The 6,373-nt window shown below is 35.4% G+C and overlaps 1 pseudogene; it reads left to right on the top strand.

Annotated features, from left to right (window-relative positions):
- Positions 1–1,679: 1,679 nt before the first annotated feature.
- On the top strand, positions 1,680–2,548 carry LOC150064139 (lysine-rich coiled-coil protein 1-like; annotated as a pseudogene).
- The last annotated feature ends 3,825 nt before the right edge of the window (positions 2,549–6,373 follow it).

Raw genomic sequence — 6,373 nt, 5'->3', positions numbered from 1 at the left:
GAAACAAAACAAAACAACAACAAAAAACTCTTGATACCATCTTCTTCCCTAAGGGTCAGAAGCCTGAGAGTTAATTCCCTTTTACAATCACATGCCCTAGAAGCAACCACAACCTTTCAAGCAAGCAGCATTATTTTCTTGCTGACAGATACCCTCTGCACATTTTCAAACACTTGGGCCAGAAGCACTCTCCCTGGCTCATTACCATTTAAATAGGCTGATCAATGAGAATTAGCATATAATTTGAATTATAATACTTACCTCCTGTTTCATGAAAACCTTGGTCCTTTAGCTTCCTTTCCCAAAAAGGATTCCCTCTTTTCTCCTCAAATCTGAAAGTAGGTATATCCTGCATTTATTGCAATCACTTAAATAGAACCATTGATCCTGTAGTCCTCTACATCTAGTATTATTTATTATCCTGCTAAACCATTAAAAGCAAATCAGCAATTATTTCAGCCAGCACACTATACAAAAATTTTGCTTCAATGTCACCTTTAACTTTAAGTCTATGATGTTATCTAATCAGTCTCATTAATAAGTAAAACAATCAATACAGGTAAGTGGGGACCCTCTGCCCTGTTGTGGAGTACAGTTGCTATTTATTTGTCATAAGAAACTAGAAAAATAGAAAAAGATGCAAGAAACAAAATAAATCAAGTCAAATTAAGTATGCATTCTACAATTTGCCTGTCTTATTTGTTTCAAAATTATTTATAAAAAATATATGCTCCCAGGCATATAGAACATATAGAACATTGTTGCCCCTCCTTTATTTCTACCATCCCCCCAACCCACTGATAAGCTGTAAAGCTTTTTTTTTCCCCAACATCTAGTGCTTGCAAGAATTTAGAAAAAATAAAAAGCAAAAAACAAAAAAATACATGTACCTCAAAACTAAAACAGGATTCGGCCTTAAGGATTAGTGGTAGATTTGATTATTCTGCAGAAAGCCCTGTGTTCAGTCCTAGCATGGCAAAAGAATAACAAAACACAAAATAGGCAAACAAAAAACCATGAATTAACATGTTTACTACCTGCTGAAGGTAACTATAACTCCTCTATACATTACCCCGTCATTAAAAACAAACATTTGTTTGTATTTTCTAAAGTGTTGCATGATGATATAACAAATTCCTTTAATAAAGTAACAGAATAAGGTATTTTCCTTGGTAAATATACTAGTTAATGTATGCATACATTTAAACTCTAAATTGCCTTATTTGCTTTACCAGTTTATGGCCTGACAACCATGCCATGCTTCCATGTTTACATTGAAGTACCAAACAAACTTGCACTTCAGTATTTTCTGGAAATCCTTTAGAACTTTAGAAAACCATCTCAAGCACAAAATAAGCTTAGTGTGGCCTCCACTAATCTCATCAACAGTATCAACTTTTTGTTTCTCTGAATTTACTCTTGTAAGAATTTCTTCACTTGGGAAACTTAGATAATTGTTTATTGCAAGTAATTTTCTTAAAAAACAAAGCATCGAGGAGGGGGACGGGGAGGGCCTCCAGGGGGTACAACTCAACATGGAGAGCAGACACCGCACTGTAGGACACCTAGGGAGACAGACATGGGGTGAGGAACTGGGGTGATCCCAAAGGTACCTGGGGAGCTCTAAAGTTACAGATGTTTTCCAAGGCAAAAGAAGAGATACCATATTGAGTAAACAAAGACTGAGCTTTCTATTGAAGGCACCTGGAATAGTGCTACAGTTTGAATAGTAACAGATTTCACATTATGAGAGAATCCCTTTTTGTCAACCTAAGGAAGCATTCAATGAAGTCTTCTGACTCTTTTCAAGATGAACTTGAAGACTATATTAAAGTACAGAAAGCCAGAGACTTAGAGCCAAAGACTTGTTTCAGAAAGATGAGAGATGACTGTTTGGAAACCTGTGGGTACAGAGAAGAAGTCGAGTCCAGGCACAGGTACAGAATGTTTGATCAGAGATTCCCATTTGGAACTGTGCAGTCATATCCAAGATCATGCAATACTTCACAGAAAGTGGAAAACCAGTTACCTCAGTGGTTGCCAGCTCAGGACAGCAGGCTGAGACTAGATTCTCTGAGCTACTATCACTTCGCCAGGGACTGTTTCTCAGAAAAACCAGTACCCCTGAACCTTAGTCAGCAAGAATATAATTGTGCTCTATACAATGTAGAATCTGGAGTTCCCAAACACCTCTTCGCAGGATACAATACTAGTACCCCTCAATGTAGTCATAAACAGATGCATCACAACAGAAAAAGGCACCCAGAGGAAGGCAGAGAAAAACCAGAGGAAGAACGGCCTAAGCATAACAGGAAAAGAAATTCTGAGGAAATAGATTTAGACAAACAAAAGTATTCAAGGAAAGAAAACAAAAGTGGAAACAGAGACTGGACAGGTCATACAGAAAAGCTTAAGAACCGAAAGGAGAAAAAGAGCAGAGATGTAGCCTCTAAGAAAGAGGATCGTAAGCGTAGAAGAGAAAAAGGAACAAGGCAAAGAAAGGACAGAGGAGGAAGTGCTGTGGGATCAGTCCATCCTCGGATTTTAAAAGCTATCTGGTTGGTTCTCCTTGTTAGGGTCCGTGATCAAAGGAACGAGTCTGACACAAAAGCAGAATTTGGAAGTTAAGTTAAACAGAGTTTTATTCTGTGCCTAGCCTCGAGAATCATACTGACCGGTCAGAGCTGCCTCTGAGATGTGAGTGAGAGAGTGACCCCGCCTAATCTCACAGGCTACTTTTATAGGCCCCAGCCATGTGGTTGGGCTGGCCATATACAGGTGGCCAATGGAATTCAGCATGGTTGATGGATGGCTGGGGCAACCACTGACACCTTTGCTGTTTGAATTGACCTATCATCTCAGTGGGCTTCTGGCCACTGTTCTGATGACAAAGGAAGGGGAGGGAATTCCCTGGCAGGCCAAGGGGGATGGGGTGGGAAGGAATTCTGGTAACTCCACCTGGCTTAACTGCTCTTGTAATCTGAGCTGTTATCAGGGATTTTGCAGCCCCTGCCTTAGTCCTCCTTTGTCATAAACATGGGAAATGCCTATAGGGGATGGATTTTGGGGAAGTCAAGAAAGGGGTCTCTTCACTCCTGAGGTTTGATTGAAAGAACTGAGGAGCTTGGTTCTATGATACTCATATCACTTATCTTATTTGAACACATACTTGTAACTAAGGCCAGGTGAACAAGAAGTATTTAGTATGCTTGGTCTCCAATATGGAAATTACTTTTCCTTATTTTCCAAAAGCATTTTTTTTTGCCAGTCCTGGGCTTGAGCTCAGGGTCTGAGCACTGTCCTTGGACTTTCTCAAGGCTAGAGCTCTACCATTTGAGCCTTGGCATCACTTCCGGCTTTTTTTCTATATGTGGTACCAAGGAATCAAACCCGGGTCTTCATGCATGCTAAGCAAGCACTTTAACCACTAGGCCAAACTCCTGGCCCTCCAAAAGCATTTTAATGGCTTTCTTACATGCAATGTCCCTTTTTGAGGATGGTTCTGCTTGTATTCATCAAATTGCTGTGATGGTAGAATTAATTTCCTTGATAGATGATTTATTTTAAAATGGAGGATTAATAGACTGCAGAATGTTTCTTGGTTGGATTTGTTTTCATTTTGAATTGGATATTTTAATGTTCATTGTTTTTCTCTATGAAGCAAATTAGATTTTTTTTTTGTTAGATCTAATTTGCAGTGTATTTTGTAGACTGGAAAGTGAGAAATGAAATATATAATAAAAATAATAAGCTTATCTTGCATAGAGTTTTAAAAGTTTAAAAGTATCATACAAAATCAGTTTATATTCTGGAAATGTTTAGAATAAAGTGTTCTAATTTCTGAATAAAAAAACAAAACATCATTACCTTTCTTTTGGACTACAAACTATAGATATAGGATATATCAATTATATTTTTCAATCAATCAATTTGCTGGCAATCATTGTTTTTGAAATAATTCAAAAATTGAAAATTTGTGCACATAGTATCTAAAATTGTTTTCAGTCATTTGTGCTTATTATTAAAAAAGTTAGTAGAGAGCTAGATGCCTGAGACTTGTGATTATTCAGGAAGCTGAGGTTTGAGAATCTCTGTTTAAATTCGGCCCACGATGAGAATGGACCTTATTAATGCTTACTTTCAGTTAACTTGCAAAATGTAGAAAGCAGAGATGAAATATGGTTCAAAATTTAGAGGATCCAACAGGAACAAGAGCTTGAGGTCCAGAGCTCCAACTCTGGTCTAAGTATTAGACAATTTAAAATGCACACACAGACACACACACACACACACACACACACACAGGAACAACAGCAACAACAAGATCACCTTGGTAGAGAGACCAAGAAAGTGATACTATTTGATTTTTTCTGGTTTAAATGTTTAACATTTACTTTGATGTTCTGGAAACAGTGTTCATGTTAGTGGTACACTGTTTTAATTACTAGACACAATTTTTATTTTAAGAAATTACTAATATAGGATCAAATTATTAAATTATTCTATTTGCAATCACATTTAAATTAAGTCATTTATTATAGATGCAGCCCGCAATCTAGATATGCTGCATATAGTACTTGGCTAGAGTTCTAACTCAATTTAACTCCTTACCAGTAGCAAAATATCTGGGGACTCATTTTGTAAACCAAAAATAAACATGTTCTTTTTTATTCAAAAACAAAACTTCAATCCTATAGTTATTATTTCAGTATTTGTATATGTTTATATATTCCTTTAGCATGTAGAAAATTTTAATGTGACTCATTAACTAATAATATCTAATAGATTATTTATTTAAATGATTCTGAACTACTACTACCTTTGTTGAATAGAAGAAGTCCGTAGGAAAAAAGCAAATGCAGCCACATTGCCACTTTTTTTTCTTTTCTAAGAAATAAACCACATTTTATATCTCCAGCTACCAATAAAAAGAATGACATCTGTAAGTTAATGGTGTTAAACTTATGTTAAGAATTCTTTATGTTTTAGGTAAAGACCATTTATAGAATTTGGTTGATTCAATAGCAGTAAAGATCTTCAGTGCTGGTGTTACTGAGTGATTTAGAGTCTTTCCAGAATTATGCCATGGATTTTTACATTGATAAATTCAGTATATTTGGGTAAATTCTAGCATATTCAGAGATCTATTCTTATTTACTTACTAACTACCTACTAAAATGCCATTAAAGCTTAGAATCATTGCAGAGAGAGAACAAAGAAATAAGAACAATTCTTAAAAATATCAATGACATTGATTAATTTCACCATATTAAAATAAAAAATTGTCAACATTCACCTCTACTTCCTGTTCTATTAAGTATGACTATGATTCCTCAAGAATATGACAGATTAAAACAGATAAAAGATTATAGCTAGCTATGTGTGATTTAATAGTGTTACTCACTGATTTTTGAGTCTCTATGTCAGTGAAGTGGATCCCTACATAACAGCAAATAACATGAACTCATGCATGTGCATGTGAGTTACTTTATCTACAAATTATATCCTGGGAAGAGAAGAGGCTTTAAAACAACTGATCAAATTGCTTTTGTGAAGTTTCAATGCAGGTAAAACTCTTCTTATAGAAGTATTCTTTCTTAAATTTACACTCAAACTTTAGCATCACATTGTTTTTCACTCATTATTCATCTATATATGTATGATTTTCAAGCAATAAGTAGCGTTAGGGTAGCCTAGGCAAGCTGGCTTCCCCTCTGTAGTGTTGTCCAGCTCAGACTGGAATCAGAAAATGAGCCACAGTAAGTATCTATTCTGAATAAATCTTTCATCATAATAAATGTAAGAATTTTCAGTGTTTTGCTTCCATTATAAAATACTGGAATAAGGAAATAAAATACCTGATCAATGAAGACAGTGATTATGCACATTCTCAAAAATAGAATGGATCATTTTCTAGCTTCCATTTTACAAACATCAGAATATATATATATCACATTAATAAATCTATATTTCATAGCTGCATAATCTATATTTGTATAATTTCTTTCTTCAGATTTCCTTAGTTTAGGTATTCATTATCGGCTAGATTCTACAGCATGATTGCATACAATAATAGAATTTGATACTTTGATTAGTAATATTTTCTTGTGTATGTCTATACGGATGTACTTTACTCATGCCTTCTTAGTTCATTCCGTAAAATGGATTTAGAGTTCAACATATAAAGTCCTTTAAAGTTGCCACTCATGGTCTCTTCACAAGAAGAAAAGCAGAACAAATTGAAAATCAACAACCCTACTTAGATTTACTAAGAATTGAGGTCACAGAGTAAACTGCTGTGTCCAAAATTGGAGATAGAGACAGGTAGATACAGAGCATCACAGTTTATCAGAGCAGAAGTCTAGGAAGATAA

This window comes from Megascapheus bottae, chromosome 4 (assembly GCF_031878675.1).
Source record: "Megascapheus bottae isolate mThoBot1 chromosome 4, mThoBot2.hap1, whole genome shotgun sequence".
Taxonomy (NCBI): Eukaryota; Metazoa; Chordata; class Mammalia; order Rodentia; family Geomyidae; genus Megascapheus; species Megascapheus bottae.
Note: the sequence above shows the minus strand (reverse complement) of the source record. Positions and strands in the feature narration are given on the sequence as shown.